Source organism: Ursus maritimus (assembly GCF_017311325.1).
Source record: "Ursus maritimus isolate PB19 chromosome X unlocalized genomic scaffold, ASM1731132v1 scaffold_X1, whole genome shotgun sequence".
NCBI classification, from domain to species: Eukaryota; Metazoa; Chordata; class Mammalia; order Carnivora; family Ursidae; genus Ursus; species Ursus maritimus.
The window spans coordinates 83,236,639-83,249,571 of NW_024423319.1; the positions used below are offsets into that span (position 1 = coordinate 83,236,639).

Here is a 12,933-nt window from a genome sequence, read left to right on the forward strand (position 1 = left end):
GGGTCGTGGGATCGAGCCCCACATCGGGCTCCCTGCTCAGCGGAGACTCTTCTTCTCCCTCTGCCCCTCATCCAGCTCATGCTCTCTCTCCTCTCAAATAAATAAAATCTTAAAAACAAAGACTCGTTTACAGCCTTCCGGAACTCCTGGCAGCAGTCTGACGTAATTGATTTGCCAGTTTACATGTGGGGTCTTCTCCAAAGGAATCGGCTCCGTAGTCATCTGAGGTCTCTGTCTTTCTTGTCATTTAACAGGGCGGTTTTTTTTTTTTTAAAGATTTTATTTATTTATTTGTCAGAGAGAGACAGAGAACGAGAGATCGCAAGCAGGGGGAACAGCAGGCAGAGGAGAAGCAGGCTCCCCCTGAACAAGGAGCCCAATGCCGTGCTCATCCCAGGACCCTGGGATCATGACCTGAGCCGAAGGCAGACGCTTCACCGACTGAGCCACTCAAGCGTCCGTTGACAGGACACTGCTGGCTGACATTTTGTGTCTCAGTGGGTGCTAGAGGAAAATGTCAACTACGAACTCATGCCTGCCTTGCTTCGTCTCTCCCACGTCCACTCAGTTCATAGACCCAGATGGCTGCCTCAAGCCAGCACACCAGCATATCCACTTGCCAGTTCCTTTGGATCCTGGAAACGGGTTCTTCTGATGGGCACTGACATGCTCTACTTTACTGCACCACTTAAATTCCCCAGTGATTTTCACAGGACAGGTGACCCATATGGGGACCCCTTTAATAGTCCAGTTTTCTATTACCCATCTGCCTGACCATATGGCCAGGCCAGTGACTACTACCCATTAGTCAGTAAAAACTCTAACACAGTGGTTCTTATCCTTGCTCTGTTTTTCCATCACTGCAAGGAAAACAGCGCACAATCCAGCCCACTGACTTGATTTGTTTTCACCGTCTTTGACCAGAGTTTTTACACCAGTCGATTGCCGTGTGGTGGCCTTCCAAACAGGATGTCATCTGTCCACCTTGGAGCTGCCATCTGCAGACTAAGCAGCTTTTCGTTGTCCAGGGTAGAGCTGTTCCTAGGACGCCCCCCATGCAGGGACAGGATTTGGCAGGTCCTCGGGTGATTCCGAAGTCAACCCGCTTGTGAATATGATTTCGTGCATTCCTCCGGCAGCATGTTGCTGGTAAACCACGTCCATTTTATTATGGAACTCTTCTGGGCACTGCCTTTCTTCTTGGAGTGTCTCTCTGACATTACCCAAGACATGACGGCTATCTCATGTTTCAAGATCATCGTGTGACCTTCAGTCATGGGGGACGGTTTCACTGAATGCCCAATAGCAAGCTAGTAATTGTTTCTCAACCAGTGTCTATTATACCTGCTGTGTCTGGAAATTTCCTGGTCCAGACTCTTAGTGATCGCCACTGGGTGGCACTCGCGGGCTTTCACCGTAAGTTCCAGTCTGTTCCCTTTTGTCCTGCATGTATTCTATACTGGTTCAGATTAAGAACCTGTGTGGGTTCTGGCGATTCTGTAGGCTCCCATTTAGCATGTTCAGTGAATACTGGCCGAAGGTAAACTCACATGCCTTCTGTTCTACCATACTAGGTGGGAGAAGTGTTCCATAGTCAGACTCGTCCCAATAATACATTCGGGTAAGGAAGATGCAACCACCTCACACACTTCACGTGAAGTCCGTTCACACATTTCGATTTGCATCCAAAATCCATTTTAATCTCATCAACTATTGCACCCCAATATTCTCCCAATTGAACTGTAGTCTCTGTTAGGACTTCACCAACAGGTTTGGGAAGACTGTGCATTGGGATCTCATGTCAGGGAGTCCCAGGAAGTTTTTCCCTGCCCTGCCATTTTAGTCACTCATGTTCATATAGCCTTGGGTCCCCAGGCCAGCGGATCTGGCCAAGAGACTTGTGGCTCCTTCATCAATCCTTATCCTGATTAATTTGCCAAACCATGAGCCCTAGTAACTCAAGGTCAGTTTTCCCATCATTATCTTTGCCTTCTGGCTTTTTTTAAAAAAGATTTTATTGATTGATTGTTGTTATTATTATTATTTTTTTGGTATTTTTAATGACTGAAACAAAACAGATCTAAAACTGCAGCTTCTGGAAGAACCACTTGTTCTTGCGGGTCTTGTACTTCTCCTCGAATTTGACCTTGGCCTCTCGTCCGGCCTTGTGTTTAAGAGCAGGGACTCTGAAGACATCCTTGTTGACGACAGTTTTGTCCAAGGGGATATCCACAGAGTACCTTGTGGGCACAGGTGATTGTAGTTATAAACTTTCACAAGAGACTTGATCTTTGAACTCTTGGCGATTTTCTTCTTGCCCATGTCAGCTGTCACTTTGTGGGGATAGTGGTCAATTCCAGCCACCAGAGCATGGCTGTAGGGACGGTCTGAAGTGCCATCATCAGTATTCTTCACGATGACCGCTTTGTGTGCAGAATAGCGTCCGGCCAGGACCAGCAACACCTTCCCGGGTTTCAAGAACTTGCCCATCTCTACACCAGTCACTTGAGCCTACGGCAGAAAGGAAGAAAGGACAGTTCCACTAACCTTTCACCCCGGGGGAGCCAAGATCCTATTTATTTGAGAGAGAGAGAGAGGCAGGCAGACGGAGAACAAGGGTCCCCACTGAGCAAGGAGCCCAATGCAGGACTTGATCCCAGGACACTGGGATCATGACCTAAGCCAAAGGCAAATGCTTAACCAACTGAGCCACCCAGGCGTCCCACCTTCTGGCTTTTAAAATTCTTCCAGACTAGGGAGAATAGAGTGGATTTGTTTAGGGCATGCCAGTGTTGGTGGACCAGCGGAGGGCCCATCAGTCCACCCAACCTCCAATAGAGCTGCATTAGTGCTTTGGATTTGGCTCCATCAATATCTGCTTTATTAATCCCATTTCTCAGTAACTGTTTAAAATTTTCCACCCTGCTCGGACAAGTCCCTTGACTCTCCCTTTTGTATTTCCCCATTCTTTTGTGCATCACTCTAATTTCCTTAGCATCTATGATATCATAATTGATAAGAAATATATATTTGATCATTCAGATGACCACAATATATTTCTCAGATATATTTGGTTTTCATCCACAGTTCCTAAGAAGGCTTCAGAAATATAAAGGTGACATGGGTGTCTTGTTACTAATGAAGGGGACTTCTGGATCCCACCCTTGGTGAGCTTGTGGCCAGGAGGACCAACCATATGATTAGAAGGTTGGAATTTTCAGCCCCACCCCTTGACCTCTGGGGAGAGGAGTGGGGTTGGAGGTTGAATCAGCCAATTGCCAATGACTTAGTCAATCATGACTACACAATGAAGCCTCGATAAAACCCCAAAGGACTGGATTTGGAGAGATTCTGTGTTGGTGGACACAGGGAGATAGGAGGACAGTGGTGCTCTTTCCCCATACCTTGCCCTATGTATCTCTTCATCGGGCTGTTGATTTATATTCTTCAGTGAACTAGTAAATGTGTTTCCCTGAGTTCTGTGAGCTGCTCTAGCAAATTCAAAGAATCTCACGAGAAGGTTCTGGGAACCTCCAATTTCTAGCCAGTTGGTCAGAAGTACAAGTAATCTGGAATTGTGACTGGCATTTGAAGTCCAAGGAGGAGGTTGTTAGACCTTCCAGTCTGTAGCTGGTCCGACAGAAGCACAGGTAACTGCCTGGGGCTTGTCACTGGTGTCTGAAGTTGGGGGGTGGGTGTGGGGCTTGTAGGACTGAGCCTTTAACCTGTGGAATCTGATGCTACCTCTGGGTAGATAGTATCAGAATTGGGTCAAATTCTCAGACACCGTGCTGGTGTCCTAGAATTGCTTGGTATGTGTATGTGTGTTGGAGGGGAGCTCCATTCCCCCACGTTGGAATTAGGTCTGGAAACTCAAAGAGTTGGTGTCAGTAGAGCATCTGTAAGATCCAGAAGTTGATGATATTGATGCAAAAAAATACCCCAAAAAACCCGAGATAATTCCTTACTATGATTTTGTTAAATTAACGTTTATTAAATAGAGCCCTGGGGAGCCAGATGGTGAGCCAGGTTCAAGGAAGAAATTAAAAATAGGGGGGCCTATTATTCACAGGTCCTGGGCCACACAGGGAGGCAGAGAGAGACGCAGGGCTTGGGGCCCATGCCTTTATCAGAGTCCATGGGTACACTGCTTTGGGGTTTCTGGGCTAAGGCCAGATTGGTCAATTCAAACCATAAAGAATGAGGGTTTGGTAGGCTCCACCGGGTCTTATATAAGGGGCATGCAAGGGGAAGGTTCCGGGGTGGGGGAAGACCTGTTTATCACAAAGGCCATTGAGGAAGTCCGATCAGGAACTTAGGTTTACTCGTGATTCTGTGCGCTGTTGTCCAGCACATGTTGTTGCAAGAGGTTGCTGAGGGTCAGTTTAAGGCTCCCGTAGGCTGCTTGTGCACACAGAATAGATGCCAATGCAGAAAAACCATGGAGTAGCTTAGCTAAACTCTTGACTCTCCTTTGTCCTAGAGCCCCTCTGGTTTCCGTAGTTTCTTGCTTTTGTCCCCCTGCCACCTGGGCTACCCTCTTCGTGGCCAGAGGTTGTAGAGGTGCTCTCTGGTCTTCCAGCATGTTTGTTTCCCATTTGGTTGTGGCTCTGAGGCTAGCAGCTGTAGTTTAGACCAGCCCAAATCTGAGGTTGGCCCACTGTCAGGAACCACCTCAACACTCTCCTTTATTTTCATTTTAGTTACTACAGATAACAATAACCAAGAGATTGTATATTCAGCTTGTTTCTTATTACTTTGCTTTTCCTTGTATATCCAGTGTGGTGGCTAATTCATGTGTCAACTTCACTGGACCGTTGGGTGCCCAGATACTTGGCTAAACATTATTTCTGGTTGCATCTGTGAGGGTGTTTCCAGATGAGATTAGAATTTAAATAGATTGAGCAAAGGAGATTCCCCTTCCCAGTGTGGGTGGGCATCATCCATTCCATTGAGGGCCCGATAGAACAAAAAGGCAGAGGAGGGGCTTTGCCGGACTTTTTGAGCTGAGACATTGGTTCTCTCCTGGCCTTGGACTGGGACTTACGCCACTGATGCTCCTGGTTTTCAGGCCTTTAGACTTGGATTGGGTTTTATACTGCCACCTTTCCCGGATCTCTAGCTTATAGACAATATATTGTGGGACTTCTCAGCCTCTATAATCGCACGAACCAGTTCTCTATAAGAAATGTCATTATAGGGGCGCCTGGGTGGCTCAGTCGTTAGGTGTCTGCCTTCGGCTCAGGGCGTGATCCCAGGGTCCTGGGATCGAGCCCCGCCTCGGGCTCCCTGCTCCGCTGGGAGCCTGCTTCCTCCTCTCCCACTCCCCCTGCCTGTGTTCCCTCTCTCGCTGGCTGTCTCTATCTCTGTCAAATAAATAAATAAATAAAATCTTAAAAAAAAAAAGAAATGTCATTATATATATGTAGGTTCTACCTATTTATACAGGTTCTACTCCTGTTTGGAAATATATACAATAATATAGAACAGAACCAATAATAAATAAACATTTAAAAATATATAATTGGTTCTGTTTCTCTGGAGGACCCCGACTAAAACATCCAGTAACCCAACTGCTCAGGAGTTAGGTCTGTCATTTCTGAATTCTGGTAACTTTTACTTCTAGTAACTGATCACAGCCTAGCTGCTATTTTATACCATGGGTGACTTGGTAGCTATCCAGGCATCAAAGGTTCATTAACCCCCACTGCCTCATCTTTCCTATTCTCCAACAATACCTTTGCCATGTTTCAGTGAACCAGGGTCATTCTAGTGAATGTCACTCCTGATGCCAAGTATATGGTCTCCAGGATCACTCTTAGGTTTAATGATTCACCGGAAAGACTCACAGAACTCAGAAAAGTGATTGTATGCATGACTGTGGTTTATTACAGCAAAGGAACACAGATTAAAATCAGCAAATGAAAAAGGTGCGCAGGGCAGAGGCCAGGAGAAACCAGGTGCTAGCTTCCAGCTTTTTCTCCCAATGGAGTTACATGGACAGCACTTAATTTTCCCAGCAATCATGTGTGACATGTATAAAGTATTGCCAACTAGGGAAGCTCACCGGAGCCTTGAGTCCAGGGTTTTTATTGGGGGTCCGTCTCAGGCATGGGGCACCTGCGTGACTCAGCTCTTTAGTCTCTGAGCCCTCTAGAGGCTAAACCAATAAAGTGTGGTCTAAAGACCCAGACACATAAAAACGTACATTCTCCATAAATCAGATTGTTAGCATAGACTATCTGGTGTGGCCCAAGGTCTTAGATAAACAAAGACTCTCTTATCAGGCAAGATATGCCAGAGACTTAGAGGTTATCTCTCAGGAGCTGCTTAAGTGCCAGTCCTGAAGACGTTCGGAAGGTGTCCGGTTTGGGAAGCCCAGGCCTTATGACTTCAGTCTCTACTGCACAGGATAAACAAACATCTCAATAGGGACCGTATCATTTTCTACTCCTGTTTAGAAAGGACCTAAGGGGAAGAACAGAGTGTTCAGAGACCAGGGTGTCACGTATTTTTATATTGGAAGATACAAAAATGTTGTCTCTTCATATGGACGGCTTGTTACCCTGCTGAAGGCAAATAAATCTGCCAACTGAAAATTCTATACCCGATCTATACCAGTAGTTAAAAAAATCAGCCTTCTCCATACAAATCTAAGAGAACTGATCACCAGTAGACTTGTACTGCTAGAAATACTAAAGGGAGTTATTTAATCTGATCCCAAATGGAGGAAAGAATTATGGAAAGGAATGAGGAGGTATAGAAAGGTTGAACATAAAAGAATGGAAAAAGATACGCCATGAAAACACTAGTAGACAGCTGCGGTAACTACACTGATAGCAAAGTAGACTGTAAAGGAGAAGAAGTATTGCTAGAGCTAAAGGGAGAAGTTTCATAATAATAAGGTCAATTCAAGGGAAAATATGACAATTCTAAATTTTTTTTAAAGATTTTATTTATTTATTTGACAGAGATAGAGACAGCCAGCAAGAGAGAGAACACAGGCAGGGGGAGTGGGAGAGGAAGAAGCAGGCTCATAGCGGAAGAGCCTGATGTGGGGCTCGATCCCATAACGCCAGGATCACACCCTGAGCTGAAGGCAGACGCTTAACCGGTGTTTTATGGTTTTCAGAGTATAGGTCTTTCACCTCTTTGGCTAGGTTTATTCCTAGGTATCTTACTGTATTTGGTTCAATTGTAAGTGGGATTGATTCCTTAATTTCTCTTTCTGTTGCTCCATTATTGGTGTATAGAAATGCAACAGATTTCTCTACGTTGATTTTGTATCCTATGACTTTACTGAGTTTGTGTATCAGTTCTAGCAGTTTTTGATGGAGTCTTTTGGGTTTTTTATATATAGTATCATGTCACCTGCAAACGTGAAAATTTTACTTCTTCCTTGCCAATTTGTATGACTTTTCTTTTTGTTGTCTGATTGCAATGGCTAGGACTTCAGTACTCAAGTAAATAACAGTGGTGAGAGTGGATATCTCTGTCTTGTTCCTGACTGTAGAGGAGAAGCTCTCAGTTTTTCCCCAATGAGTATGATGTTAGCTGTGGGTTTTTCATAGATGGCCTTTATTATGTTGAGGTATGTTCCCTCTAAACCTACTTTGTTGAGGGTTTTTATCACGAATGGATGCTGTACTTAGTCAAATGCTTTTTCTGCATCTATCGAAATGATCATATGGTTCTTATCCTTTCTTTTATTAATGCGATGTACACATTGTTTTGTGAATTTTGAACTACACTTGCAACCCAGGAATAAATCCCACTGCTTGATTGGGGTGGATTTTTTTAAATGTATTGTTGAATTCAATTTGCTAGTATTTTATTGAGAATTTTTGCATCCAAGTTTATTAGGGATATTGGCCTGTTCTCTTGTTTAGTGGTGTCTTTATCTGGTTTTGGTATCAGGGTAATGCTGGCTTCATAGAATGAGTGTGGAAGTTTTCCTTCCTTTTCTATTTTTTGGAATAGTTTGAGAAGGATATGTATTAATCCTTTTAAAAATATTTGGAAGAATCTTCCTGTGAAGCCATCTGGTCCTGGACTTTTGTTTGTTGGGAGTTTTTTGATGACTGATTCAATTTCTTTGCTGGTTATTGCTCTGTTCAAATTTTCTATTTCTTCCTGTTTCAGTTTTTGTAACTGGTTGCAAGAACTCATGAAATTCAGCCCCTCTTGTTTTCCAAGCCAATGGCTTTGGGGAAACCTCCTTGTGTGTTCCTCTCTATCTTGGCTTTCTCTGTGACCATGGTTCCCTCCCCTCTGCAGCACCCATGATCCCTTTGTCCCCTAAACTAAGTCTCTGCACTTCCAAACCTTCTTCAAGCTCACCTCTTCTCTCCCTTTAGTTGTGGAGTTTGATTTGTCAATCTTCAGGTTGATTTCTGGGGTATTTAGGATGATTTGATAGTCATCTAGTTTTGTTTGTGGGATGAGGCAAGCCTGGCGTCCCCCTACTCTGCTGCCATCTTCCTACCTCCACCTCCCAACATCTGCTTTTAAGGTCTCATGTAATTACACTAGGCCCATATGGGTAATCCAGAATAATGTCTCTACATTAAGATAAACTGATTAATAATCTTAATTATATCTGTAAAATCCCTTTTGTCATGTGACAAAACATATTCATGTATATGGCAACTCATCATACTCAGTTTCTGGAAATTAGGGAAGGGTATCTTTGGGTGTCCATTATTCTGCCTATTATATCATCTGATCACATAGGTTCAAAATATATAAAGTGAAAGTTGATAGAATTAAAAGGAGAAATAGACAAATCCCCAACATGGTTATGGATTTTAACACACCTCTCTCAGTGATGGAACAAGCAGAAAAAAATCAGAAATGATATAAAAGATTTGAACAACACAATTAACGAATTTCAGATGATTGGTACATAGACAACACCATGCCCAGCAACTGAAGAATTCACGTTCTTCTCAGGTGCACAAAGAGCGTTTACCCAAATAGATCCCATGCTGGTCTATAAAGAACGGCTCAACAAATTTCAAAGGATAAGGTTTAACAGTGTATGTTCTCTGACCACAATGGAATTAAATTACATATCTCTAACAGATAACTAGAAAAATCCTCAAATGTTTGAAAATAACTCACACAATTGTAAATAACTCATGGATCAGGAAGAAATCACAGTAGAAATTAGAAAATGTCCGGGACCACATGTTAATGAAAATATGTCATCTCATTGATGCAGAAAAAAATTTGACAAAAATCCAACGTCCTTTCATGATAAAAACACTCCACAAACTAAAAATAGAAGGGAAGTTCCTCAACCTGATAAAAGGCATTTATGGGAAACCCATAGCTAACATCATACTCAATAGTAAAAGAACAAAAACATTTCCCTAAGATCAGGAACAAGACAAGGAGGCCCACTTTTGCACTTCTACTAAACATTGTACTCAGAGTTCTAGCCAGAGCAATTTTAGGTCAAGAAAAAGAAATTAAAGGCACTCAAATTGGGACGGATATTATCTTTTTTTTTTAGCATCTTTTTTTTAATTTAAAGCCTTTCAATTGTTTTTTTTAATGTTTTTTTATTATATCATGTTAGTCACCGTACAGTACATCCTTGGTTTCTGATGTAAAGTTCGATGATTCATTAGTTGCGTATAACACCCAGTGAACCATGCAATACGTGCCCTCCTTACTACCCATCACCAGTCTATCCCATTCCCCCACCCCCTCCCCTCTGAAGCCCTCAGTTTGTTTCTCAGAGTCCATAGTCTCTCATGCTTCATTCTCCCTTCTGATTAGCCCCCTTTCTTTATCCCTTTCTTCCCCTACCGATCTTCCTAGTTCTTTTTTTTTTTTTTTTAAAGATTTTATTTATTTATTTGACAGAGATAGAGACAGCCAGCGAGAGAGGGAACACAAGCAGGGGAAGTGGGAGAGGAAGAAGCAGGCTCACAGCTGAGGAGCCTGATGTGGGGCTCGATCCCACAACGCTGGGATCACGCCCTGAGCCGAAGGCAGACGCTTAACCGCTGTGCCACCCAGGCGCCCCTAGTTCTTATATTCCATAGATGAGAGAAATCATATGATAATTGTCTTTCTCTGCTTGACTTATTTAGCTTAGCATTATCTCCTCCAGTGCTGTCCATGTTGCAGCAAATGTTGAGAACTTGTTCTTTCTGATGGTTGAGTAATATTCCATTGTATATATGGACCACAACTTTTTTTTTTAAGATTTTATTTTTATTTATTTGACAGAGAGAGAGAGACAGCCAGAGAGAGAGGGAGCACAAGCAGGGGGAGTAGGAGAGGAAGAAGCAGGCTCCCAGCGGAGGAGCCTGATGCAGGGCTTGATCCCATAATGCCAGGATCACGCCCTGAGCTGAAGGCAGACGCTTAACGATTGAGCCACCCAGGCGCCCCTGGACCACAACTTCTTTTTTTTTTTTTTAATATTTTATTTATTTATTTGACAGAGATAGAGACAGCCAGCGAGAGAGGGAACACAAGCAGGGGGAATGGGAGAGGAAGAAGCAGGCTCATAGCAGAGGAGCCTGATGTGGGGCTCGATCCCATAGCACAGCGTGCCGCTGAGCCGAAGGCGGGCAGCTTCTGCTGTGCCACCCAGGCGCCCCTGGACCACAACTTCTTAATCCAGTCATCTGTTGAAGGGCATCTCGGTTCCTTCCATGATTTGGCTATTGTGGACAATGCTGCTATGAACATTGGGGTGCATATGGCCCTTCTCTTCACTACGTCTGTATCTTTGGGGTAAATACCCAGTAGTGCAATGGCTGGGTCATAGGGTAGCTCAATTTTTAACTCTTTAAGGGACCTCCACACTGTTTTCCAGATTGCCAACTTGCATTCCCACCAACAATGTAGGAGGGATCCCCTTTCTCCACATCCTCTCCAGCAATTGTTGTTTCTTGCCTTGTCTATTTTTGCCATTCTAACTGGCATAAGGTGGTATCTTAGTATGGTTTTGATTTGAATTTCCCTGATGGCTAATGATTTTGAACATTTTTTCATGTGTCTGTTAGCCATTTGTATGTTATCATTGGAAAAGTGTCTGTTCATATCTTCTGCCCATTTTATGATTTGTTTATTTGTTTCTCATGTATTGAGTTTGAGAAGTTCTTTGTAGATCTTGGATACCAGTCTTTTATCTGTAGCATCATTTGCAAATATATTCTCCCATTCGTGTGACTGCCTCTTAGTTTTTGACTGTTTCCGCTGTGTGCAGAAGCTTTTTATCTTGATGAAGTCCCACAAGTTCATTTTATCTTTTGTTTCTCCTTTGGAGTGTGTCATGAAAAGGTTTGCTGTCCGATGTACTGCCTATTATCTCCTCTAGGATTTTGATGGATTCCTGTTTCACATCGAGGTCTTTCATCCATTTGGAGTTTATCTTTGTGTGTGGTGTGAGATAGTGGTCAAGTTTCATTCTTTTGCATGTAGCTGTCCAATTTTCCCAGCACCATTTATTGAAGACTGTCTTTTTTCCACTGGATGTTTTTTCCTGCTTTATCAAAGATTAGTTGCCCAAAGAGCCGAGGGTCCATTTCTGGGTTCTCTATTCTGTTCCATTGGTCTATGTGTCTGTTTTTGTGCCAGTACCATGCTGTCTTTGTGATCACAGCGTTGTAGTACAGCTCGAAATCCGGCATTGTGATGCCCCCAACTTTGTTTTTCCTTTTCAACAGTTCCTTGGAGATTCGGGGCCTTTTCTGGTTCCATACAAATTTAAGGACTATTTGTTCCAGTTCTTTGAAAAATGTCCTCGGTATTTTGATCGGGATAGCGTTGAAAGTGTAGATTGCTCTGGGTAGCATGGACATTTTCACTATGTTAATTCTTCCGATCCATGAGCATGGAATATTTTTCCATCTTTTTGTGTCTTCCTCAATGTCTTTCAAGAGTGATTTATAGTTTCTAGAATATAGATCCTTTACATCTCTGGTTAAGTTAGTTCCAAGGTAACGTATGGTTTTTGGTGCTATTGTAAATGGGATAGATTCCCTAATTTCTCTTTCTTCAGTCTCGTTATTCGTGTACAGAAATACAATTGATTTCTGAGCATTGATTTTGTATCCCGCCACGATACTGAATTGCTCTATAACTTCTAATAGTTTGGGAGTGGCTTCTTTTGGTTTCCCATATAGAATCTATCTCATGTCTGCAAAGAGAGACATTTTGACTTCTTCTTTGCCTATTTGAATACCTTTGATCCCTTTTGTTGTCTGACTGCTGTTGCAAGGACTTCTAGTACTATGTTGAATAATAATGGCGAGATGGGCATCCTTGTGTTCTGATCTTAAGGGAAAGGCTTCAGACTTTTTCCCCATTGAGAATGATATTTGCTGTAGGCTTTTCATAGATGGTTTTTATGAGATTGAGGAATGTACCCTTTATCCCTACACTCTGAAGGGTTTTAATCAGGAAAGGATGCTGTATTTTGTCAAATGCTTTTTCTGCATTTTTGAGAGAATCATATGATTTTTGAATTTTTCCTTCTGGATAAAATCTAAGACACTGATAGATTTGCGAATGTTGAACCACCCTTGCATCCCAGGGATGAATCCCACTTGGTCATGATGGATAATCCTTTTAATGTACTGTTGGATTCTATTAGCCAGGATCTTGTTGAGGATTTTGGTGTCCATATTCATTAGGGAAATCGGTCTGTAATTCTCCTTTTTGAACGGGTCCTTTGCCAGGTGTGGGGATCAAGGTAATATTGAGCTTCATCTACAATGAGTTTGGTAGACTTTCCTTCTGTTTCTATTTTTGAAATAGCTTTAGGAGAATAGGTATTATTTCTTCTTTGAATGTTTGGTAGAATTCCCCAGGAAACCATCCGGGCCTGGGTTTGTTTATTTGGAAGGTTGTTTATCACTGACTCAATCTCTTCATAATTAGTGGCCTGTTTAAAAATCAATTTCTTCC

At 42.8% G+C, this 12,933-nt stretch overlaps 1 pseudogene; it reads right to left on the reverse strand.

Annotated features, from left to right (window-relative positions):
* Nucleotides 1-2,080: 2,080 nt before the first annotated feature.
* Nucleotides 2,081-2,490, reverse strand: LOC103663835 (annotated as a pseudogene).
* Nucleotides 2,491-12,933: the final 10,443 nt, after the last annotated feature.